Source organism: Schistocerca piceifrons, chromosome 2 (assembly GCF_021461385.2).
Source record: "Schistocerca piceifrons isolate TAMUIC-IGC-003096 chromosome 2, iqSchPice1.1, whole genome shotgun sequence".
NCBI classification, from domain to species: domain Eukaryota; kingdom Metazoa; phylum Arthropoda; class Insecta; order Orthoptera; family Acrididae; genus Schistocerca; species Schistocerca piceifrons.
Window position 1 is genome coordinate 311,266,620 of NC_060139.1, and position 27,695 is coordinate 311,294,314.

General features: G+C 45.7%; 1 protein-coding gene across 1 annotated transcript in view; it reads left to right on the top strand.

The window, feature by feature from the left end:
* The window catches only part of LOC124777969 (kinesin-like protein unc-104), a 348,239-nt gene that overhangs the window by 137,219 nt on the left and 183,325 nt on the right, over nt 1–27,695 (top strand). The gene's annotated exons all lie outside the window — the stretch shown is intronic.

Genomic DNA, 27,695 nt, shown 5'->3' on the forward strand with positions numbered 1-27,695 from the left:
TCTCATAATTTCTTGCAGTGCTGCGGTGAGCACCATAATTGTGTTGTATCAGAATATGTACTCATCTTTTAATATAAAACAGTTATGTAAAAACAAAGAGCCGGCCGGGGTGGCCGAGCGGTTCTATGGGCTTCAGTCTGGAACCCCGCTGCTGCTACGGTCGCAGGTTCGGATCCTGCCTCGGGCATGGATATGTGTGATGTCCTCAGGTTAGTTAAGTTTAAGTAGTTCTAAGTTCTAGGAGACTGATGGCCTCAGAAGTTAAGTCCCATAGTGGTCAGAGCCATTTGAACCATAAAAAAAAGATACATTATTTTTCATTCTCTTGACAAATGTGAGATTTGGCACTTAGAAAGTTTTCCATTTCCACTCTTAAATGGGGTGTGCAACTGAACAGCGTCCACATAGACTTCCTCTGAAAGCAAAACCCATGTTACTCACGGATTATACTGTTTCCGCTCTGGCCAGGTGGCTGAACGACATTCGTCCCGCACTCCGTAACTCGTGTGACCGCTCCCACCACTCCCTCCACAGTAGCTTTTCCCCTCTCTCTCAGTGCAATATCCATTCCTTTTGCAGTTATACCACAAAAATGCGTGACTGAATCTATGTGTTTACGTTAAAATTGCGCATAATTTAGAAGTTGAGTGGTATTAGGCGACAGTCTAAGGACATTGTGTATAAGCTGTACAATTTTTTCAAAACGCTGGAAAACTGCCAGGAAAACGTTTCCGATTTTTTCACAGATATGCAAAAAACAAATGCAGAAGCACGTCAGGTCTCAGTAAGAACAGTACAATTCGTCTGCGAGGAAGCCAATAAAAGTGTAACCGAAAATGAACATGCCCTTTGGCGAAACTTTTCCTCTCCAATAAAAAAACAGTACATGCCAAAAAACTGTCACAGGGTTAGATGATTTCCAGAAAGACGTTATCCTTCGCTCAGTTCAGGAACTTTATGATAACAGTGAACATCCAACAGTTAAAAAAATTAAAGCTGTGTTAAAAGCTAAAATAGACTATGCAGGAGGTATTACTTCTCTGCATAAAATTTTAAGAAAACTTGGCTTTAGATATCGAAAAGCTAATGACGGTCAGAGAATTTTGGTGGGGAGGAAAGATATTGTAGCTGCAAGAGTCTCATTTTTAAGAAAAATGCATGGGATAAGGAATGAAGATTATCCTTGTCCTATTATTTTTTATATAGACGAAACTTGGATCAATCGAAGCCACTCTAAAAGTTTTATCTGGCACAATTCTAAAAGAAACGATGGTCTAAAGGCCCCGTTAGATAAAGGATCATGTCTGACAATCTGCCATGCCGGATAGGCCAAATACGGTTTCATAGAGAGGGTGGAACCGGTGTTTCAATCTAAAAGCGGTGTTGATTATCATCAAGAGATGAATAATGTAGTATTTAGCCAATGGTTTACCAATTTTCTTCGAAGCCTGGAAGAAGGATGTGTGATAGTCGTGGACAATGGAAGCTATCATTCCATGCTTAACGAAAAAATTCCCGACACAAATTCCAAGGAAGCTGACATTTTAGAATGGCTGAAAAGCAAAAGCATACATCATGATCCCACACACACGATAGCTGAATTGCTTTGCATTGTTAGGCAACACAACACCAATTATAGGCGACATGAGTTTGATGACCTAGCTGCAGAAATGGGACATGAAGTAATAGAGCGTCTCCATGTCACTGCCAGTATAATCCTATTTAACTGATGTGGGCTCAAATAAAGCGAGAGGCGGCAGACAGAAATTCTACATTAAAATTAGAGACGCGAGAAAATTAATGGAGGACATCATTAAACACGTGGCAACAAGATTGGCAAACATGCGTTGCCCCACGCCGAGCGACTGCAGGAAGAAGACACCGTGAAGGAAGGATTTCGAGGAAGGTAGTGAAGATGATGCCCGCCCGCTATAATTTATATTTGTTGCGTTAAATTTAAACTTTTCCTTTTCTTTCCCTTTATTAATATAATTATTGTAGCATCATAATGACTAGAGTCGTGTATAAACACTTTGCAATCTGCGAAACAATATTCACTGAAATGTAATTTATTAATTTACGCGCCTATAGCTGTTGACAGTGCAGTGAGCTTGCATGGAAGTAGGGGGAGCGTGTAGACTGAAGATAAAGCGACGTGACCTTGAGTCTCCTGGCCAGCGTGAAAGAGAATAGTTTAAAGGCCTGAACACGCATCGACCGATCAACCGATCGACCGACAGACAGACAAAACTTCGGTTACAAAAAGGATGGTTCAAATGGCTCTGAGCACCATGGGACTTAATTTCTGAGGTCATCAGTCCCCTAGAACTTAGAACTACTTAAACCTAACTAACCTAAGGACATCACACACAACCATGCCCGAGCCAGGATTCGAACCTGCAACCGTAGCGGTCGCGCGGTTCCAGACTGTAGTGCCTAGAACCGCTCGGCCACTCCGGCCGGCTTCGGTTACAAGAAAAATCAATCAAATCTATAGTCCTTAAATTCAGCTAAACACCTAGAAATTACAATCACGAACAACTTAAATTGGAAACAACACATAGAAAATGTGGTGGGGAAGGGAACCAAAGACGGCGATTAGTTGGCTGAACACGTAGAAGATGCAACAGATCGACTAAAGATACTGACTATACTACGCTTGTCCGTCCTCTTTTGCAGTACTGCTGCGCGGTGTGGGATCCTTACCAGATAGGATTAATGGTGCACATCGAGAAAGTTCAAAGAAGAGCAGCACATTTTTGTATTATCGACAAACGGGGAGAGACAGTCAAGGACATGATGCAGGATTTGGAGTGGACATCATTAAAACAAAGACGTTTCTCGTGGCGGAGGGATCTTCTCACGAAATTTCAATCACCAACTTTCTCCCCCGAATGCGAAAATATTTTGTTGACGCTGAACTACATAGGGAGAAACGATCATCATAATAAAATGAGGGAAGTCAGAGCTCGCAGGAAAAGATGTAGGTATTCGTTTCTTCCGCGCGCTGTTCGAGAGTGGAATAATAGAGAATTATTGTGAAGGCGGTTCGATGGACCGTCTGCAAGGCACTTAAGTGTGATTTTCAGAGTAGCCATGTAGATGTAGACGTGTGTAGGCGCTGGAGAAACCCCACCGATCAATTTTTCTTGTCCGATAGTCGGGCGGGAAAGACTACGCGACAGCCGACCTGTTCACTCGATCCCCACCACTATTTCACCCAATTAATTGTACCGTGTGTAGCGCCGTTGTGACAGCTTTACGACTAACGTTCATCGGATGACCGCGGGATTTGTGATGAGCATGTCACCAGTCCCTCCAGCCGCTATTGCCAGGAGGTGAATCCTGATTATACCGCTGCTTCTTTATTCAAGCAGCTCTTCATTTAGCCCTACAAGGCTGACTGGACCCCTTTCCAGATAGCCCTACCTCACAAATGTCCTGACTGAGCGAGGTGGCGCAGTGGCTAGCACACTGGACTCGCATTCGGGAGGACGACGGTTCAATCCCGCGTCCAGCCATCCTGATTTAGTTTTTCCGTGATTTCCCTAAATCACTCCAGGCAAATGCCGGGATGGTTCCTTTGAAAGGGCACGGCCGACTTCCTTCCCCGTCCTTCCCTAATCCGATGAGATCGATGACCTCGCTGTCTGGTCTCCTCCTCCAAAACAACCCAACCCCTCACAAATGCCGGAGGTACTGGGTATCCAATCGAGGTATTTCCACACTGAAGGCAGCAACACAAACCATTCGAGGCGTTCGTCTGTAGTGTACATAAATAAAAAGTTCAATGTTTACGAACATGGTATAAGGCACAATGAAAAAATGCTACTTTCAATCAATAAGTGCATCAGCTTTTAACTGCCGTTTGTACTAACAGTAACAAAACGGACGCGTTTTTGATAAATCTTCAATGCGCCAGTGCCTTGAAACGGCACACTTTCATAGCACGAAAGTTGTAATACGAAAAGCACCAATTACAAACAGGCTTCAACCACCGGCATATCGTATTTCCGCATTTTATTATAATAAATCGTACCAAATACGATGCATTTTCGCGAGAACATGCTAACAGCATAAATTGACAGCACGTAAGATATAACGTGAAAAACACCAAATATGAACATCAGCTATGAACGACGTAATCCAATATTTAGTCTCCTATTTTCTGCATGTAACGTTAGTAAGCGATCTTTCAACTCGCTGGCCGCGTTTCTCCACGAAGCCTCTGACGTGCCTAATTCTGTCTTTCACACTTTGGAGTGCTCTCCAAAATGAAATTCCACGTTGTGATTTCAGAAATCTCGACCAGTTCTTCAAGTGCACGGTCGCTTTCACGTCCCTTGTGACGACGGATTTAGTGTTAAATTTCCGTAACAATTCGACTTGTAGTAAAAATTTACTTAAGCCTTTCGTGATGTATCACCTGTGTACGTGTTCTGAATCCATTCTCAGCTGAGGAGAACGGCTCGCGAAAGCCAACTACAAAGTGAGCCTCGAAGGGAGGACAAGGTTGACGTAACGGCCAAGACGGCGCGGGCTGACGTGTCGGTAAGAGGGCGAGCCGGCGAGCAGGGGGCGCCTCGGCGGCGCCGGACAGTCTGGCGCCGCCATCGACTCGACGCGCCGCTATCGACGCGGCCGCGATCGATGCCTGTACAGGCCGGGTGGACGGCGCGACGCGAGGCAAACCAGCCGGGTCGCCGCCCCCAACGAGCACTCAAAATTACGCTGCGCGGCGCCGGGCGGTCGCTCCACAAGACTTCCGCGCTACACGCGACGTGACTTCCTTACTCTCGAATCTGTCACTGTTCTTTGTGCAGCGATATTACTAATTGTTATTACTATTGTTATTATTTTTATGGGTTCTATACTGGCTTTCGGCTTTTTTGCCATACAACCATTTTCTGCAACACATACACTGAAGAGCCCAAGAAACTGGTACACCTGCCTAATATCTTGTAGGGCTCCCGCGAACACACACAAGTGCCGCAACATGACATGGCAAAAACTCGACCAATGTCTGAAATAGTGCTGGAGAGAACTGACACCATGAATCGTGCTGGGCTCTCCTTAAATCCGTAAGAGAGGGGGTGGAGATCTCTTCCGAACAGCACTTTGCAAGGCATCCCAGATAAGCTCAGTAATGTTCATGTTGGGGAGTCTGGTGGTCAGCGGAATAGTGCTGGAGAGAACTGACACCATGAATCGTGCTGGGCTCTCCTTAAATCCGTAAGAGAGGGGGTGGAGATCTCTTCCGAACAGCACTTTGCAAGGCATCCCAGATAAGCTCAGTAATGTTCATGTTGGGGAGTCTGGTGGTCAGCGGAAGTTTCTAAACTTAAAAAACAGTTCCTGGAGCCACTCTGTAGCAATTCTGGACGTGCGGGGTGTCGCATTGTCCTGCTGGAATTGCCCACGTCCGTCGGAACTCACAATGGACATGATTGGATGCAGGTAATCAGACTGGATGCTTACATACGTGTCACCTGCCAGAGTCGTTTCTAGACGTATCAGGAGTCCCGTATCACCCCAGCTCACGTCATTACAGAGCCTCCATCATACTGAACAGTCCCCTGGTGACAAGCAGGCTCCATGGATTCATGAAGTTGTCTGCATACCCATACCCGTCCATCCCCACGATACAATTTGAAACGAGACTCGTACGGCCAGGCAACATGTTTCCAGTCATCAACAGTCCAATGTCGGTGCTGACGGGCCAAGGCGAGGCGAAAAGCTTTGTGTCGTGCATTCATCAAGGGTACACAAGTGGGCCTTCGGCTCCGAAAGCCCATATCGATGACGTTTCGTTGAATGGTTCGCACGCTAGCTCTGGGTGATGGCCCAGCATTGAAATCGGCAGCAATTTGCGGAAGAGTTGCACTTCTGTCATATTGAACGATTCTCTTCAGTCGTCATTGGTCCCGTTCTTGCAGGATCTTTTTCGGGCCGCAGTAATGTCGGATATTTGATGTTTTACTGGATTCCTGTTATTCGCGGTACACCCGTGAAATGGTTGTACGGAGAAATCCCCACTTCATCGCTACCTCGAGATGCTGTGTCCTATCGCTCGTGTGCCGAGTATAACACCACGTTCATACTCACTTAAATCTTGATAACCTGCCATTTTAGCAGCAGTAACCGATCTAACAACTGCGCCAGACATTTTTTTCTTACACAGACGTTGCCAACTGCAGCGCCATATTCTGCCTGTTTACATATCTCTGAATTTAAATCCGTATGCCTATACCAGTTTCTTTGGCGGTTCAGTATATATAACAGTAAGAATATAAATATTAATTAAGGTGCTGAACGAGTCATGTATTAACAATGAGTGTGTAGGTTCACGTTTTCAAAAAGTAATGGAAGAATTACTACTGTCATACCACAGACACTGCAATCATAATTTTTCATTCACTGACATTAGACTTTTTCTATTGGGGGCAGTGAAATGAAAACAGAACGCCCACCACTGCGACACTATGTAACGGTTCCATCCAAAAGTAATCATCACACGCGTTAAACATTTATCGCACTGGAAGACGAGAGGATCATTTCCTGTTTCGTAGAATACGGTCGTCCGCTGACTGATGCACATCCACACGCACTCTTGCAATTCCTCGTTTGTCTGAAAACCGATGTCCAAGCATGTCTTTCTTCAAGTCACCAAAGATGTGAAAATCACGGATTCAGTTATATGGCTCCTTCTATGTATAGCGATTTTACGACTATGACGTGTGAGGCCTGGAGATGGCATCATTGTAATGTCGAAACTGGTAGCACATAAAAAGTTCATTAAATAAATTTCTACAATACGTACAGCTGTTGGTAAATTATTGTATCAAGAAAAAAAGTAAAAAATACTGGTTGACGTTGCATTGTTTCACAACCAAGTAGCTGAAGCCTAGCCTCCGTCCGATTGGCAGTGTAGGAGCGGGCGTTAACGTACAACAGGATAATTCGTCCGACAACGTTTCTGATCGTTTTGACTTAATGGTGGGTCGAAGTTTGTGCAATGTGTCTTCATAGCGCTGCGCGTTGATTGTGGTTCCACGCTCAAGGAAGTCGACGGGCAGAGCGCCCCTGCAGTCAAACGAGGTCGTCGTCATGACCTTAGAGGAACTTGTGTAAACAATTTTGGACTTGATCGGCGCGGAAGATGTGATCCCTGATGGCTTTGCCGTTTGCCCTCGGGCTGTCGGAATGTTGTCGGACGGAATCATACTGTTGTACGATAGCGCCTTCCCCCACAATGCCAATCGGACGGAGGCTGCGCTTCAGCGATGTGGTTGGGAAACACTGCGACAGCTCCATACAGCCCGGATTTCTAACTGTGTGATTTTCACATCTTTGGCGACCTTAAGAAAGACACGCGTGGACGTTGCTTTCCGTCGGATGAGAAAGTGCAAGAGTGGGTGCGGTTGCGGATCTACGAAACATCTCGTCTCCCAGTGGGATAAATGTTTTACCGTGTGTGGTGATTGCTTTTGGATGGATCCATTACATGGCCTTGTTGTGGCGGGTATCTGCCTTCATTTGACTGTCCCTTATATGCGTGTATATAGGTTCTTTTCTTATTGTGAAAATACACTAACGTTTTACACTGAGGCGCCAAAGAAACTGGTGTAGGCTTGCGAATACAAATACAGTGACATGTAAACAGGCAGGATACGGCGCTGAGGTCGGCAACCCCTATATAAGACAAGTTTCTGGCGCAGTTGTTGGATCGGTTACTGCTGCTGCAATGGCATGTTATAAGATTTAAGTGAGTTTGGACGTGGTGTTACAGTCGGCCCACGAGCGATAGGACACAGCATCTCGAGGTAGCGATGAAGTGGGGATTTTCCCGCGCAATCATTTGAAATTTGAAATTTGTGGTAAGGTGTTATGGGACCAAACTACTTAGCTCATCAGGCCCTAAGCCTACACACTACTTAATCTAACTTAAACTAACTTACACTATGGACAACACTCACCCATGCCCGAGGGAGGACTCGAACCCCCGACGGGGTGAGCGGCGCGGACCGTGACAAGGCGCCCCAGACCGGGCGGCTGCGATCATTTCAAGAGTGTACCGTGAATATCAGGAATCGGGTAAAACATCAAATCTCCGACATCGCTGCGGCCAGATAAAGACCCTGCAAGGACGGGACCAACGATGACTGAAGAGAATCATTCAACGTGACGGAAGTGCAACCCTTCCGCAAATTGCTGCCGATTTCAGTGCTGAGCCATCAACAAGTGTCATAGTGCGAACAATTCAACGAAACATCGTCGATATGGCCTTTCGGAGCCGAAGGCCCACTCGTGTACCTTTGATGACTGCACGACACAAAGCTTTACGCCTCGCCGTGGACCTTCAGCACCGACATAGGACTGTTGATGACTGGTAACATGTTGCCTGATCGGACGAGTCTCGTTTCAAATTGTATCGAGCGGGTGGACCTGTACGGATATGGAGACAACTTCATGAATCCATGGACCCCGCATGTCAGTTGCAGACTGTTGAAGCTGGTGAAGGCTCTGTAATGGTGTGGGGCGTGTGCAGTTGGAATGATACAGGACCCCTGATATGTATAGATACGACTGTGACAGGTGACATGTACGTAAGCATCCTGCCTGATCACCTGCATCCATTCATGTCCATTGTGGATTCCGACGGACTTGGGCAATTCCAGCAGGACAATGTGACAGCCCACACGTCCAGAGTTGCTATAGAGTGGCTCCAGAAACACTCTTCTGTGTATAAACACTACCGCTAGCCACCAGAATCCCCAGACATGAACATTATTGAGAATACCTGGGATGCCTTGCAACGTGCTGTTCAGAAGAGATCTGCTCCCTCTCGTACTCTAACGGATTTATGTAGAACCCTGCAGGATTCATGGTGTCAGTTGTCTCCAGCACTACTCAGACATTAGTCGAGTCCATTCCACGTCATGTTACGGCACTTCTGCTTGCTCGTGGGAGCCCTTTGCGATATTAGGTAGATGTACCAGCTTCTTTGGCTCCTCAGTGTATAAATTACTTTTGTTTTCGTTTTTTTTTTCTTTCACTATCTCGTAGATGATACTTACTGCTACTTCCAAGAGATTTCATCACGCAGAGGTACATTTTTCCTTGGCAGATTCTCAGTAGTTCTTCTTGGTGAGTCCTTAATAGGGGCCGGCCGATGTGGCCGAGCGGTTCTAGGCGCTTCAGTCTGCCACCGCGTGACCGCTATGGTCGCAGGTTCGAATCCTGCCTCGGGCATGGATGTGTGTGATGTCCTTAGGTTAGTTAGGTTTAAGTAGTTCTAAGTTCTAGGGGACTGATGACCTCAGTTGTTAAGTCCCATAGTGCTCAGAGCCATTTGAACCTTAATAGGGGGCGTGCAAACAGGTGGTTGTTCACATCAGCAGCTGCTTCATTTCCGCGTTCACAGTGAAATGTCTCACCAAGACCGAAGGGATACAAATAGCTTGAAACATTCCCGTGATTTAACCTCATCCTTATTAAACTGGAGATGATTCTCGTGCTAAGCTTACACACTACTTAACCTAAATTATCCTAAGGACAAACACACACACCCATGCCCGAGGGAGGACTCGAACCTCCGCCGGGACCAGCCGCACAGTCTATGACTGCAGCACCCGAGACCGCTCGGCTAATCCCGCGCGGCACGGGATCTTGTCTTGTAGTGACTGTAATTTAATTACTTCCAGTCCTCTTGCCAAAGGGAATTAGTGTTGGATTTGACAATGTTATAAAATTCTTTACGTGCCAGCTTTATCCTTCACTGATGTATCCCTGTTGTTATTGCTTTCTTCACAAGTTCCTCCACTTTTTGTTTCTGACAACATACTGTGCTTTCACTCAAGTCATCTCTCGGCTTTCTTTTTCTGTTACGCTGAATGCGCTGTTCTGTTATGCTGGTAGTATAATTATTCAAAGGTGCTCTCTAGTTCCTTGTTGACATTGAATTTGAAACGGACTTAGGATCCATAACCATCAAAATTTTATTTGGAACTATGTGCATACTGTACTTCAGGGCCTTAAGAAAATCGATTGATTCCACAAAAAAAGTGAGATGTTTTCTGATAACTGATATTTTCTATACTCTTCTGATAGTGGACAGCAAAATGCGCATCGTACATACCCGTTTAAAGTTCGCTTGGATCCATCAGTGTAGATGAAGAAATTACCTGGCCATTTATAGAGCATCTCCTCACCCATTTTTGAAGAAATATTGACATGATTCCTCTCTAGATTAACAATCAGACTTACAGGTGAGTGGTACATTATAGCGGAATAATCAGATTAGTAGACTGGAGGCTTCTTCCTGACAACTTTCATTTTAAAGTAATTCCATATCTTATGACTATGGTATAAGGTTGGGGTGACTGTCCTTCTACAGTTATCTTTGGCTACGATGGAGTATGAGTTTTTGCTTTTTATTGCTGGATGCTCATCAATCGACAATCTGTGTAAATAGCATTTACCTATTGGTAGTTGTCTTCGTTGATAAAGTGGAGTTTCGCATGCTTTAAGTGAGAGAGAATAATTTGGAGTTATTGTCATTGTTCCTAAGCATATCCCGATCTACTGTACTGCAATTTATCCTACTTGTTTAAACTACCATTCGTTGCACTCTGATATAAAATAGAGCGGTAGTCGATTTTGGTTCTTATGAGTGCTCTGTACATGTTGAATAATATTCTAGGATGGGTTCCCCGTCACATAGGGCATATTGCTCTAATTATATTAACAGCTTTCTCTCAGGATTGCATTAAATTGTTTATATGAGGAGCCCATGTTAAGCGAAAGTCAAACAACAGTCCTTGAAATTTAGTATACGACTTTGTTGGGAAAGGATTTGAATCTAAGATCATGTTGCCTGCTGCCTTGTGAAGATTACTACCGTGGATTTTTCAGTTGAGGTTTCTAATCCATTGTGAGAGAGCCATCCGTCTGTGCATTTAATTGCCTTTCACTGTGTCATCTACCACTTGATGCACGTTCTTCCTGCAGGAACAGATACAGATGTTATCTGCATATTGTGGTGTTTTCCCAGGTGGAGGAATAACAATTTAGAAATCTCGCTTATAAATAACATAGGATGAGGGAATAAGAATTGATCCTTGTGGTAGGCCAATATTTACTTATTTTGGATCAATCATTTTATCTTTGAATCTGACTAATACTCTTTCTCTCACGAAGTTGCAGATTCCTTCTATGAACTTTGTTGGTATGGCGCGCCTTACCAGTTCTTGAGATAATATACTTATTTTCACATTATCATATGCCTTATCAGTATCTAAAAATGCAGCAATTAGTGTTTCTTTTCGTTCAAAAGCTTTAAGTAAGTTAGCACACAAGACGGTTCAGTTACCTGTTATCGCTTTACCTTTCCTGAAATCAAACTGAGGCTTTGGTAGAACGTTCTTTGGCTGCAACCATCATTCTAGCCTCTCCAGGTTTTTTCCTGTACAAGACGACTGTGCTATTGGTCTATAAGATTCGGCAATTGAAAGATCTTTATTGGGGTTCAGTATAGAAACAACAGTCTGTGTTGTCCCGCCTTTAATCAGCTTATTCTGGAACTATATTTGATTGAATATTTGCAATAAGACAGTTAGGGCTTCCTGAGATAGATGTGAATAGTGTGCGCCCTGAAATACGGGACATGTGTTTGAATTTAAATGAATTTGTCTCTGCATTTCCGGTTCTGTGAAAGGGGAGAGGAGAAAAGTTTATTAACTATGTTATTGTCGGATCGTAAATATAGTTTACCTGGCACAATAGGTGGCACTATTTTATCTACAAAGGTTTTCAATCACGAAATATCATCTACTTTTGTACCTGAGCTAGTTGTTTACCGCAGAAAGCTTTGACTTGCTTACATACAGGATCTATTACCAAGCGAAGACTACTAAGTTACCCAGGAGGCTTTCTTTTGTCGTTTTTTTTTTTAATCCTCTTAACTTCGTCATTAATGCTTTTGTATTTCGAGTGATTATCCAACGTCCGTTTCCCATACTCCGTTAGTGCTAGACGTCTTCGAGCCATCGCTCTTGAACATTCCTGATTGCACCAAACCGCTGGGAGCTGCTTAGCTTCAATTTTTCTATGTTCTGTGGAATGGAATATGTTGGAGCAGAATCTATTAAATCCAGGAACGAATAATATTTGTCAGAAATTGTATGAGTTTTTGCGTCAGAAATTGTATGAATTTTTGCAGTTGAAGTGTATTTAGACAAACATGCTTCTTTAATTTTCCATTTCTCTCTTTATTGGTACACTACCAAGTTTTCCGTGAAAATACTCAATTTAATTGCACGAAAAAAGGTGAGAGTCGTGTAATATCAGCAGCAGATCTCTCACCTGGTTAAATAAGTATCATTATTTCCCATAGGGCAGGAATATCTATAGAGTGAGCACTCAGATGCACAGAACAGAATTTTTGCTGCCTACATACATGGATCCGAACAGTCACGTGACTATGGTGCGTCATAAAGATTGCCTGTAACTGCCCAGCAAATTCAGACTGTCGTTACAGAGTCAGTATGGCAGGTTCCGTTCAAAAGTACCGTGGATGTTGCACCCGCTTTAGTAGGTATCTTAACAACCTACTTACGATGCCTGGAATGAACATCACCTGAAGCCACTGTTTAATCAAAAGTATGCGGACACCCAGGTAATGGACATGTATATGGTGTGTGTCCACACTTTGCCTTTACGACGTCTTCAACTCTGCTGGGGACACTTGCAATGAGGACACTAAACATCCATGTTGGAATGGCAGCCCATGAAGCAACAGAATCCCAGAGAAGGTAGCGATGTTGAACGCTGGTGTCTGGAGAGAAGTCGACGTTCTGACCCATCCCAAAGGCGTTCCATCGGGTTCAGGTCGGCAACTCTGGGCAGGACAGTACGTTTCTGGAATGGTATTGTCAACAAACCATTGATTCACAGATGCTGCTTTATGGCAAAGTGCATTGTCATACTGATACAGTCATCGGCTCCGAACTGTTCCCCTACTGTACGTATTACACAACACTGTAAAATGTGTTCATATCCTTCCGCATTTAGCGTTTTCGTAATCGCAAGAAGAAGACAATACACGAACCACGAAGAAACACCACCGTGCCACCACATCCTCGATACTTCATTTACACACGTTGGAAGATAACGTTCTCCAAGCACTCGCCAAACCCATCCACTTTCATCGTACTACCGCAGGATATAGTGTTACTCATCAATCCAAATTACCAGTTTCCAGTCATCCAGTAACCAATGGCGTCGCTCTTTACATCGCCTCAAGCGTCGCTTAGCAAAGACTGGAGAAATTTTTTGCTTACAGAGAGCTGCTCACTCAATGGCCTCCCCCCCCCCCCCCCCCCCCACCTTTTCGTTTTAACTCCTTATGCACAGTCATTGTGCTATCTGGATTGCTGGCACCACTTCCGATTTCACGAGTGGTTCTTTCTGCTTATTTCATTTCATTTTTTACAACCACCCTGTGCAATCCTCGAAGGTCTCTCTCCGGCAGTTCGTGTGGTCTGCCTTGTCTCCAATAAACACTCTTAATGAGCCAGCGTTACCTGTGGAGAACAGAGGTTCAGCTTTGAGTCTCGGACCGACACACAATTTTAATTTCTTAAAGAGTTTCAGGATACTACGAGCCAATAAGATGCGCTCTGTAATTCAACTAAAATACTTTGTAGAACCAAAAAATTATACCTGGCCGTGTCCAAACGGTGTAAAACACATGACATGTCATCCAGCTTGCAGAATACTATACTTGGAGTCAAGAACGATGGCTTGTTCTTCATTCCCACGTCACTTACTATCCGACGGCCGATGATTGTACAGTCGTGTTCTGAGGGCTTTGCTGGAATGCCGTAGCTAATGTGAGCATTAAACTTGATCGTAGCGAGTTGTATACTGAATTTCCATTCCATTTGTTGCGAATTGTCGTCGCTGATCGTGCTGGTAAGCATAAGCAAGAGAGAGACATAATTTTCAGTATATACCCCTTCTTCCAGAGGAAACCGCGCGCATGCGCGTACCGCAACCGTCGATTGGAATCGTCAACAATGCAATCCCCGTCCGTGCCTCAACATTCGCGAACCGCCATCGTTAGAGCATCGGACTTATAAGCTGTTATCCGCGGCGGCACTCGCATATTAATGGTTTTGTTATCATGAGTGATAGTGAGTAAGCAAGCTAAGTGTAGTAATATCAGGTGACCTCACATGTCTGCATGTCAATATGCAGTAGGATTTTGGAACATATACTGTTTTCGAACATTATGAATTACCTCGAAGAAAACGATTTATTGACAAATAACCAACAAGGATTCAGAAAACATCGTTCTTTTGAAACACAGGAAACATAGTTCTTTTGAAACACAGCAAGCTCTTTATTCTCACGAAGTAATGAGTGCTATCGACAGGGGATGTCAAATTGCTTCCACATTTTTAGATTTTCAGAAAGCTTTTGTCACCATTCGTCACAGCCGACTTCTAATCAAACTGTCTGCCTATGGGGTATCGTCTGAGTCGTGCTTCTGGATTCGTGATATCCTTTCAGAAAGGCCACAGTTCGTAGTAAATGCCCGAAATTCATCGAGTAAAACAGAAGTAATACCCTGCGTTCCCCGAGGAAGTATTACAGGCCCTTCGCTCATTCTGATCTACATAAACGATATAGTGGCAATCTGAGCAACCCTCTTAGATTGTTTTCAGATGATGCTGTCATTTATCGTCTTATAAAGTGATCAGATGATCAAAACCAAATGCCAGATGATTTAGGCAACATATCTGTATGGTGCGAAAAGTGGCAAAGTCTAAATAATGAAAAGCGTGGAATCATTGACATGAGCACTAAAAGGAATTCCCTAAATTTCGGTTACACGATAGATCACTCAAATCTTAAGGGCTGTGAATTCAATTAAATACTTAGGGATTACAATTACGAATAATTTAAACTGGAACGATCACAGCCGGCCGGAGTGGCCGAGCGGTTCTAGGCGCTTCAGTCTGGAACCGCGCGACCGCTACGGTCGCAGGTTCGAATCCTGCCTCGGGCATGGATGTGTGTGATGTCCTTAGGTTAGTTAGGTTTAAGTAGTTCTAAGTTCTAGGGGACTGATGACTTCCGATGTTAAGTCCCATAGTGCTCAGAGCCATTTGAACCATTTGGAACGATCACATAGATAATGTGGTGAAAGCAAACCTAACATTGCGATTTATTGGCAGAAATCTCAGAAAATGCAACATGTCTGCTAAAAAAACTGCTTACACTACGCTTGTCCACCCTCTTCTCGAGTACTGCTGTGCGTTGTGGGATCCACATCATATAGGATTGACGGAGGACATCGAAAGAGTTCAAAGAAGGACAGCCCTGTTTGTTTTATCGTGAACTAGGAGAGAGAGTGCCACGGATATGATGCGTGGATTGGGGTAGTAATCATTAAATGAAAAGTGTTTTTAGTTGCTGCTGGATCATCTCATGAAATTTCAGTTATCAACATTCTCCTCAGAGTGAGAAAATATGTTGTTGGCGCCCAACTGCATGGGGAGAAATCATCGTCATAAGTAAGAAAAATCAGAGCTCGTACGAAAAGATAAGTGTATTCGTTTTTCCCGCGCACTGTTCGAGAGTGGAACGGTAGAGGCATAGCCTGAAGGTGTTCGGCTGTCTAGAGTCACGGAGAACGAGCTTTGTTCAGAAAACACAACAGACCTCTACCCTGCCCTCCAGTGAGTACTCGCTTGACACCACTGAAGTCGCAAATGGCGGCAGTTTGTGGTCACCGGAACTCACGTTACAGGGCGCGTGGCACGAAGCTATCCTTGAAGTAACCACTTTGTAACATTTCATTGTGTCACTGCGATGCCATCTGCTGCTCAAATTACTGCAGCAAATGCAATACAATGCACCAGAGCTCTACGACACCATGGTCTTCCCTCTCGGTAGTGCCAAGTAGCCGTCAGGACACGGGTCTTCTTGCGACAGTACATTCTCGTGACCACCACTGCCAGGAATTATGTACAGTAGCTACATCCCTGCCAACTCTTTCTGCAGTATCGCAGGAGGAACATCCAGCTTCTTGTAGCACTACTACAACGTCCTCATCCAAACTCAGTGAGGTATTGATGATGGCGTCTTTCTCGTCTCAAAGGCATTCTTCATTTACATTAATTCACCACGTCCAGTCTCAAAAGGTACACTACTGGCCTTTAAAATTGTATTCATTGGACAAATATATTACACTAGAACGGACATGTGATTACATTTTCACATAATTTGGGTGCATAGATCCTGAGAAATCAGTACTCAGAACAACCAACTCTGGCCGTAATAACGGCCTTGATACGCCTGGGCATTCAGTCAAACAGAGCTTGGATGGCGTGTACAGGTACAGCTGCTCATGCAGCTTCAACACGATGCCACAGTTCATCAAGAGAAGTGACTAGCGCATTGTGACGAGCCAGTTGCTCGGCCAACATTGACCAGACGTTTTCAGTTGGTGAGAGATCTGGAGAATGTGCTGGCCAGGCCAGCAGTCGAACATTTTCTGTATCCAGAAAGGCCCGTACAGGACCTGCAACATGCGGTCGTGCATTATCCTGCTGAAATGTAGGGTTTCGCAGGGATCAAATGAAGGGTAGAGCCACGGGTCGTAACAAATCTGAAATGTAACGTCCACTGTTCAAAGTGCCGTCAATGCGAACAAGAGGTGACCGAGACGTGTAACCAATGGCACTCCATACCATCACGCCGGGTGATACGCCAGTATGGCGATGACGAATACATGCTTCCATTGTGCGTTCACCGTGCTGTCGCCAAACACGGATGTGACCATCATGAAGCTGTAAACAGAACCTGGATTCATACGAAAAAATGACGTATTGCCATTCGTGCACCCAGGTTCGTCGTTGAGTTCACCATCGCAGGCTCTCCTATCTGTGATGCAGCGTCAAGGGTAACCGCAGCCACGGTCTCCGAGCTGATAGTCCATGCTGCTGCAGACGTCGTTAAACTGTTCTTGCAGATGGTTGTTGTCTTGGAAACGTCAGCATCTGTTGACTCAGGGATTGAGACGTGAGTGCACGATCCGTTACAGCCATGCGGATAAGATGCCTGTCATCTCGACTGCTAGTGATACGAGGCCGTTGGGATCCAGCACGGCGTTCCGTATCCCTCCTGAACCCACCGATTCCATATTCTGCTAGCAGTCATTGGATCTCGTCCAACGCGAGCAGCAATGTCGCGATACGATAAACCGCAATCGCTATAGGCTACAATCCGGCCGTTATCAAAGTCGGAAACGTGATGGTACGCATTTCTCCTCCTTACATGAGGCATCCCAACAACGTTTCACCAGGCAACGCTGGTCAACTGCTGTTTGTGTATGAGAAATCGGTTGGAAACTTTCATGTCAGCACGTTGTAGGTGTCGTCACCGGTGCCAACCTTGTGTGAATGCTCTGAAAAGCTAATCATTTGCATATCACAGCATCTTCTTCCCGTCGGTTAAATTTCGCGTCTGTAGCACGTCATCTTCGTGGTGTAGCAATTTTAATGGCCAGTAGTGTAAATAACGCTCACGACCGCTACAGCGCGTGTTTAAAGCAAACCTGATTTGCATCGCCATAGTGGAGCTACTAGCGTCTGTCTTTTGTGACTGTTGCGAAATTGGAATGGATATAATTTTTCAGATGTAGAAACACACCTACCAGTTCTCGTTTATGTTGCACAACTCCTTCTTGGTGACGCGATTTTGTTTCCGTCAGTGTATGAATGCACCCTCACACAAGTGTAAATCTGTACCTCGCGTCTCTGGCCTCACCTCTGTCTGACATGTTTGCAGACAGAAACAGGGGAACTTGACCGCGACACCCGATTTATAGCTATGTTTGCACTGGACGGTATCGCCAGCTGCAGCTTCGCTGATGAGGAAGCCATCAGAGGGGCACAAGTCTCGGCTGCTACCGTATGAACAAATGTCGGCGATGAGTACAGCTGCGCTGAATGAACATGTGAGACAGCAAGACAGTTTCGTGTGGCGGCGTAGTAAAGGAACTGACAGAGGCCGTGGAGCACGCAATCCGGATGGGCGATAAGGACTCGCGTGCTGACACAGGCCGGGGCTGAAGGGGGATCCCGTCGACACCTGCTGTCGTGGTGTCCTCCTGTCACGCACCTCGGGATTCCCCGTCATCGGCGTGCGATAAGGCTCGCGTGGGGGCGCAGCTTCCAGGGAGTAAACACCACCACTGCCTTTCATGAGCTGGAGACGTTCGTGAAGTATATTACTCTGGCGCTGGTGACAGAAATTGTCTGTGGTGAGGGTGCAGCGTGCAGTTCTAATGCGGGTGCATCTGGTAGGACGTAAAGTGGCGCGTTGCAGGTAATGTTTGGGGTCTTGCCTGTCGATCTGCGTTTTTACCAGAGAAAGAGTTGTCATCTTCCGTATGAAGAAAAACAGTCTAAATGAAGTATATGAAGTACCTGGAACTTATGAAGATAATCACATCTCAGTCAGAGAAGGTGAGAGCGTATGTGGATTTGTGGGGCATTAGAGATGGGACTCCTCCGACCCTCCACGTTAGCTGAGAGCGCTCATGTGCTGCTTCGTGGACTCGGGTAGGCGCGCCGGCCTCGGATCGTTTCCGCCCGGCGGATTAACGACGACGGTCGGTGTGCCGGCTTGCCTGGATATGGTTTTTAGGTGGTTTTCCACAACCCCGTAGGTGAATACCGGGCTGTTTCCCACGTCCCGCCTCAGTTACATAGCTCGCAGACATCTGAACACTTTCGAATTATTCCATAGCCAGCCTCAGTGGCCGTGCGGTTCTAGACGCTCAGTCCGGAACCGCGTGATTGCTACGGTCACAGGTTCGAATCCTGCCCCGGGCATGGATGTGTGTTATGTCCTTAGGTTATTTAGGTGTAAGTAGTTCTAAGTTCTAGTGGACTGATGACCACAGATGTTAAGTCCCATAGTGCTCAGAGCCATTTGAACCATTATTCCATGGCTTACACTAGTTGCAGACAGTTTGGGTACACTAATTCCGTCCTGGAGGGTATGGGGTGGGGGCAGGAAGGGCATCTGGCCACCCTTTAATCTAACATTTGCCAAATCCGATTAACCTTGCTGACCCTGCGTACCTGCAGGACAACGGCACAAGCGATAGATAGAATAGAGATGGGACTTCTCTGCCACTGGGAGAAGGATATGTTGCCCCTTCCCCAATGTGAGGAGGAGATCCCATATAGGACAAATACAACCAACCGCTGGTTTTGAACATTTTCTTGTAGGATAAGGTAGCCAGATAATGTGCATAAAATCCTGTAAAAGAGGAATCAGCTGTGATTGCGGAGCAATAGGTACACCCGACCACGCCCTCCTGGAATATCCAGTTTCAGTCCTTGATGGCAGAATGAAGGCGCCGGCTTCAAGATAATCCTGTATACAAAGCACTATATAATGACCTGAAGTTTGGCATCTTGAATGAAAAGGCTTCAGTCTTCTCACTGACAGCCAAATGAGACATACAGACCATTACTGCGTGCCCAGGACAGAAAGATATGACGTACTGTGGATGAGGGGAATAGTTCGATACCAGGCGCATCTAGGAATGGAGGGAAAAATGTTTAATAGACCGTCAGCCTGCCTTCGTTTACGAAACAATGTTGTCTTCGGATCCGGAGTGGAGTCTGAAAGGGAAACTGCATCTTCAGTACCTCACTTATCATACACGAGGTGAAATAATACTCCAGTACATCGTCATTAGCTTTCGGATGCACGAGGCACCTATATCTTATGCGAAACTGAAATTACTTAAGATTATTCAGATAAATGCCTAGTTTAACATATTTGTCTAATAATGACAAATATCTTCAAAATATTTATCTTCACAGCCTCAGTTGTAAAATGTCACAAATGATTGCTGATTTCGATCCCTTAATGATCATCATCAGAGGTGATTATTCAAAATCAAGAATTTTAAATGTATTTCTTTCCTTCTCATTTCTGTTCTTCTTCCTGCTCGTTCTCGCTCTCGCTTGTTTTCAGTTTCCAATTATTAATATTAATTTTTTCTGTGACGTTAGGTGGAGGATAACTTTAATGGGTAGCTCTAACGGATAAATTAGCAACAGCTTACAAAAGAAACAAGCTTAGAGGAACGCACATTCCTGGAATGGTTGTCCGCTGCAGATAATGAGGTCGCTAGTATGTATTAGGAGCTCCAAGAACGGGCAACAGTAATTTATTTTTTTCATTTTGTATAATCTGCTTCAAAATATATGTCAAAAACGGTCCATTTAGGTAACTAGATGATGGAACATCAAAAAATAAGTAAATATAAAAAAGTGTTAACGTCGAAGAAGTACGGATGGCAAAAATGCTGCAAGATGTCTCTAGCGAAAGAGCTACATGGTTACTATGCAATTCACACTAAATTGTTTGGCAGAGAGTTGGTAGAACCACTTTAAAGCTATTTCCTACCTTTCACTTTCGAACAGTATATGGGGAAACAGAACACCTGCGTGTTTCCATGTGAGCTCTGATTTCCCTCATTTTATCACGATGGTTATTTCTCCGTATTAGGCTGGAATCAACAAAATGTTCTGGCATTGAGAAGAGTTGGTGATTGTAATTTCGTGGAAACATGTCGGTGCAGCGAAAAATGCCTTTTTCTGTTGTTAGTATTCCTTCCAGAAGTAGTCTGCAATAACTGCTTCTGCTGTTAAGCTCCACATTCCTAAAGGCTTTCCTTATGACGGGGTTTACTGAACATTATGCGTGAACGAATGAATGAATAAATAAACGAAAAACAATGCGACAGTGAGTTTTCTGGCTACCCCACCATCTACATCCATACTCCTCGAGCCACCTTACGGTGTGTGGTGGAGGGTAGTTTCTGTATCACTGCCATTCCCCCCCCCCCTCCCCCCTGTCCTGTTCCAGACCCGAATACTCCGCAGGAAGAACTATTGCTGGTAAGCTTCCCTGAGTGCTGGTGTTTCTCTAATTTTACCATCATGGTGTTCCCGCTGAATTTACGTAGGAGAAAGTAATGTATAAGTTGACTCTTCTTGGAATCTACGTCCTCAGAGCATTAACAGATGCAGAACGCCTCTTGCAGTGTCTGCTTTTGGATTTGGCGGAGCGTCTCCATAACGCTTTCGCGCTTACTAGATGAACCTGTAAAAAAACGCACTGCTCTTCTTTGGACCTTCTCTATTTCCATTATCTCTCCTATCTGTTATGGACCCCGGCTGACGTTCAGTATTCAAGTAGGGTCGAACGTTTTGTGATCTACCTCCCTTGTCGGTGGACGAGGATTCTTTCACGGAATCTCAGTGTCGCATATGCCTTGCCTGCGATTAGTTGTATGTGAACGCTCCATTTCAAATCACTCCGTGCGCACACTCCTAGATAATAAGATGTTCCGGTCTATTATGCAGTGGTCGAATGGATTTCACTTTAAAACCCGTTTCGTCGCCATCTGCGGAGGACATTTTCAAGGGGTATCGCAGCTTTGCTGAATATCCGATTCACACCCTGGCTCGCTACGGGCTGCAGCGAAATTCCGCTTCCACGAAGTGGTGTGACGTCACATGTTTTGAACACGCGAGCGCAATTGGCCGTTGTCGACTGCCGTCGTCCGCTGTCGCTATCACTCCATGGCGTAAGAGTGGTACACATCTTCTCCAGCACCGGAATCCAAATGTCATTCAGTTTCACGTCGTCCTCAGTCGTACTGAAATTCCTGAGATGTTTTGCAATCTCTGTGGTCTGCCTGTATAGCCTTTTATGATATCCACTTGCGGCTGCTAGTACTTGAGTCATATCAAAAAGAATGTGGTGATCTCTTGGCTGTAAGGCATGTTCCGTAACAGCTGATCTGTCAATCTCCCCTCTTCTGCAATTGCCCATCTGCTCTTCGAGTGGTTTTTTGACAGTTCTTTTGGTAGTACCCAGTACACCTCCCCTCCGCCCCCCAACTACACGGTTGACAGTTCTTTTGGTAGTACCCACGTACACCTCCCCTCCGGCCCCCCCCCTCCCCCAACTACACGGAATCCTATAAATTCCAGCTTTTTCCAGCGGTTGACAACCATCCTTGGCCGATTTTAGGTGATCTTGTATCTTCCGTGTAGGTGTGTAGATTACCGCGATGTTCCGCTTTCTCAGGATTTTTCCTATGCGGTCAGTCACGTCCATAATGAATGGCAGGGAAACTTTCGATTTCACTGGCTCTTGAGCATCACTATAATTTCTACGCGAGGTATTAAAGCTCTTTTCACCTCAGTGAACGAATAACCATTTTTGAGCAATGCGTTGGTGAGATGTTTTAATTCTGCGTCAAGCAGCTCCGGTTCCCTGATTTTCCTTGCTCTATCCGCCAATGTTTTTATGACGCCTTGCTTTTGTTGTGGTTGGAGGTTCGAATCCCGGTGTAGATAACGATCTGTGTGCGTGGGTTTTTGTAAACCGTGTGGCCCAAGCTACCATTTTCTTTCTTGAAAACTAGTACATCTAGAAAATTTAATCTTCCGCCTGCCCTCTCCTCCTTGGTAAGCTGAATCATAGGACTGATCCCGTTCAGGCGTTTGTGAAAACGGTTCATATCCTCCCTGCCATGCCGGCACAGAACACACTTATCGTCCACGTAACGGAACCAGATATTCGGCTTCTTGTTCGCAGTTTCCAATCCTTGCTCCTCGAATTTTTCCATAAAGAAGTTCATTATAACCGGGCTTCAGGGGCTCCCCACAGCAACACCATCCGTCTGTTCATAGAACTCTTCGTTCCATTTTAAATACATGGTTGTGAGGCAATATTTAAACAGTTCTGCAAAATCAGGAGGAAAAATCCGATTCAGCTGTTGCAACACTTCGTTGAGTGGAACCATAGTGAATAGTGACACCACATCAAAACTAACTAATACACTCCTGGAAATTGAAATAAGAACACCGTGAATTCATTGTCCCAGGAAGGGGAAACTTTATTGACTCATTCCTGGGGTCAGATACATCACATGATCACACTGACAGAACCACAGGCACATAGACACAGGCAACAGAGCATGCACAATTTCGGCACTAGTACAGTGTATATCCACCTTTCGCAGCAATGCAGGCTGCTATTCTCCCATGGAGACGATCGTAGAGATGCTGGATGTAGTCCTGTGGAACGGCTTGCCATGCCATTTCCACCTGGCGCCTCAGTTGGACCAGCGTTCGTGCTGGACGTGCAGACCGCGTGAGACGACGCTTCATCCAGTCCCAAACATGCTCAATGGGGGACAGATCCGGAGATCTTGCTGGCCAGGGTAGTTTACTTACACCTTCTAGAGCACGTTGGGTGGCACGGGATACATGCGGACGTGCATTGTCCTGTTGGAACAGCAAGTTCCCTTGCCGGTCTAGGAATGGTAGAACGATGGGTTCGATGACGGTTTGGATGTACCGTGCACTATTCAGTGTCCCCTCGACGATCACCAGTGGTGTACGGCCAGTGTAAGGAGATCGCTCCCCACACCATGATGCCGGGTGTTGGCCCTGTGTGCCTCGGTCGTATGCAGTCCTGATTGTGGCGCTCACCTGCACGGCGCCAAACACGCATACGACCATCATTGGCACCAAGGCAGAAGCGACTCTCATCGCTGAAGACGACACGTCTCCATTCGTCCCTTCATTCACGCCTGTCGCGACACCACTGGAGGCGGGCTGCACGATGTTGGGGCGTGAGCGGAAGACGGCCTAACGGTGTGCGGGACCGTAGCCCAGCTTCATGAAGACGGTTGCGAATGGTCCTCGCCGATACCCCAGGAGCAACAGTGTCCCTAATTCGCTGGTAAGTGGCGGTGCGGTCCCCTACGGCACTGCGTAGGATCCTACGGTCTTGGCGTGCATCCGTGCGTCGCTGCGGTCCGGTCCCAGGTCGACGGGCACGTGCACCTTCCGCCGACCACTGGCGACAACATCGATGTACTGTGGAGACCTCACGCCCCACGTGTTGAGCAATTCGGCGGTACGTCCACCCGGCCTCCCGCATGCCCACTATACGCCCTCGCTCAAAGTCCGTCAACTGCACATACGGTTCACGTCCACGCTGTCGCGGCATGCTACCAGTGTTAAAGACTGCGATGGAGCTCCGTATGCCACGGCAAACTGGCTGACACTGACGGCGGCGGTGCACAAATGCTGCGCAGCTAGCGCCATTCGACGGCCAACACCGCGGTTCCTGGTGTGTCCGCTGTGCCGTGCGTGTGATCATTGCTTGTACAGCCCTCTCGCAGTGTCCGGAGCAAGTATGGTGGGTCTGACACACCGGTGTCAATGTGTTCTTTTTTCCATTTCCAGGAGTGTATGTCCTCTGTACCACGTCCGGAGATGGGGACGAAAGGACGGGTTTTAAAGTGAAATCCATTCGACCCCGACGTAATAGTCCGGAACATTTTATTAATTGTGACATTTCCGGCCGTGAAAGTTTGCATTCTACACACTCCTAGATAGTCTACGATTGCGAAATCGTGTTCAGATAAATCATTAGTGGGGTTCTGCTTGACACAATCATGTCTTAAATACCAGCCGGACACAGTGGCCGAGCGGTTCTAAGCGCTTTATTCCGGAACCACGCTGCTGCTAGTGTCGCAGGTTCGAATCCTGTCCCGGGCATGGATGTGTGTGATGTCCTTAGGTTAGTTAGGTTGACGTAGTTCTAAGTCTAGGGGACTGATGACCTCAGATGTTAAGTCCCATAGTGTTTAGAGCCATTTGAACCATTTTAAATACCTGGGCATAATGTTACAAAACCATATGAAATGGAACGAGCATGTGAACATTGTGGTAGGAAACGCGAGTTTATTGGGAAAATTTTGGGGAATTGTGGTTCACATGTAAAGGAGATAGCATATAGGTCGCCAGTGCGACCTATTCTTGAGTGCTGCTCAAGTGTTAGGATCCATACCAGGTCGGATCAAACAGAGACAACAAAGCAGCTCAGATGCGCGCTGCTATTTTTGTTACCGCGAATTCAAATAGGGATATCTGGAGGGAAGGCGGCGTTCTTTCCGAGGAACACTGCTGAGAAAATTTAGAGAGCCGCTATTTGAAGCCGATAGCAGAACGATTCTGCCCCCGACAACACACATTTCGCGTAAGGACTACGAAGATAAGATACGAGAAATTAGGGCTCATACGAAGGCATGTATACAGTCATTATTCCCTCGCTCTGTTTGCGATTGGGACAGGAAAGGAGTATGTATGTATGTAGATGTAGAACCACAATGTCATTTACGGTATATATATTGTGAAGGTACGGCCGAAGTTACTTTTACATCAGGCGATTTTTCTCCGTTGAGAATGACATGGTGTGTTCCGCTTGCTAGAAAACGCTTCAGTCATGCCACACAGCTAGTCTGATATTCTGTTCGCTCGTATTTTGCTCATTAGGTGGCAGTGCGGAATTGTATCGAACGCCTTCCGGAAGCCAAAGAACACGGCGTTCAAAAGGTTCAAAAATTGGTTCAAATGGCTCTGAGCACTATGGGACTTAACATCTTAGGTCATCAGTCCCCTAGAACTTAGAACTACTTAAACCTAACTAACCTAAGGACATCGCGCGGTTCCGGACTGAAGCGCCTAGAACCGTATGACCACTGCGGCCGGCGGTTCAAATGGCTCTAAGCATTATGGGACTTATCATCTGAGGTCATCAGTCCCCTAGACTTGGAACTACTTAAACCTAACTAACCTAAGCACATCAAACAAATCCGTGCCCGAGGCAGGATTCGAACCTGCGACCGTAGCAGCAGCGCGGTTCCAGACTGAAGCGCCTAGAACCGCTCGGTCACAGCGGCCGGCGAACACGGCGTCTACCTGGGCGTTGGTGTACTTCCAGGTCTCGTCGACAAGGACAGCACACTGCGTATCATACGATCGTTGTTTTCGGAACTCAGGTAGATTCCTACAGAGGTCACCAAAGATGTCCTTTAAAAAGTTCATCCCCTTGTGGGCGGTATGTGCAGCCACCCTATCCTGTTGAAACCAGGCATTCACAATTTCGTCCTCATTCAATTCACTTAGTAAGGGCTCCAGAATGCAGGTGCAGTACCGTTCTGCATTTATGGTGTTCTCAAAGAAGATCGGCCCAATGATGCGCTTTTGAGTCACGGCGCACCAAACACCAACCTTTTGATCATGCAGTGGGGACACCTTAAATTCATGCGGATTCTCCGTAGTCCACAAACGACAATTCTGGCTGTTCACTTAACCGGAAAGGTGAAACCATGCCTCATCCATGAAAAACGTTGTGTCAAGAATCCCCTCACCATTGACCTGCAGGAAGGAAAAGTTGGAAAAGTTCACATTAACATTCGGGCCTGTCGGTGTCTCTCAGTTCATGCACGACCGACATTTTGTACGAATACATGGACAGTGACGTCCGGAGAATCTTGTGAGGGGAACCCACGGACACGTGGGCCTGCTGAGCTAAGCTAGCCGTCTAACCGATTTCTTTGGACTTTGCAGCATCATGTCTTGCACTTCTGCCACTTTCTCTTCGGACGTGGACGTGAATGTGGATGGCCTCCCTGATTTTGGAGCATTATGAACGCTTCCGGTCTTTCATAACTTGGTGATGAGGTTCTGTACAGAATTGCGGTTAGGCATCTTCACTCCTGGGAACTTTGCTACAAATGTAGCTCCTACTGCTGAGGTAAACTTGTCTCCATTGCGGAATACATGCTCCGAAAGAAACACTCTTTGTTCAATCGTCAGCATGATGACCCGGATGACAATGATGTCACACAAGACGTTGGTCTTCAAACTGGACCTGCGAACAAATACAAATACCTGGTTAAATATGGTTCAAATGTGTTAAACGATGGTAAATGTTGTATTAATAATTGACAATCATTTCAGTCATTACTTATCACACCACAACATGGCACTGCATAGCTACTTTCTGAACACTCGTTATGTTCCGATGCCATTACAGTAAGAATGTCAGGACAGATAGCTTCGATATGTCACTGACTTAACATTAAACCGAAACTTCATAGGATTTTCTCTCAAGTCAATAGATGTAATTTTACTTTCGAATTCTTCGAAAGCTTCGCACATTGCTCTCCTTAGGATAATTTTCGCCTCGTTCGCATTTTGTGTGTCACTGATGCTTTGGCTACGTTTAAATTTCCAGTGAAGCTCTCATTGCTGTAGTAATAGTTTTCTAAAACGATTGTCGAACCACAGCGGATCTTTCCCATTCCCCACAACTTTGCTCTGCACTTCACTGTATAAAGCGTGTTGTACGGTACAATTTGTCCATTGATGCTCAACGTTGTCAGTGCTGGAGATGAAATTGTCATGATGACCGCGCAGGTAATCTGAAATCTGTTTCTTGTCGCTCTCGCTAAGCAAAGACATCTATCTACCTGTCTTTCATATTGCTACTGACAACCGTATGCAACGATGCTGCAATGGCCTTATGATCACTCATCCCTTGTTCTACGCTAACAGTAAGTAGTAACATTCGGGCCTGTCGGTGATACGGAGTCGTTTCTCTGCTTACCTGCCCAAGGTAGTTTACGGATAAGGCGTTTAGAACAATTTCACATGATTCCATGTCTCTACTACCTGCCTTAATCACTTGAGTCTCCCAGCCCATCGACTCAACGTGCATATTGG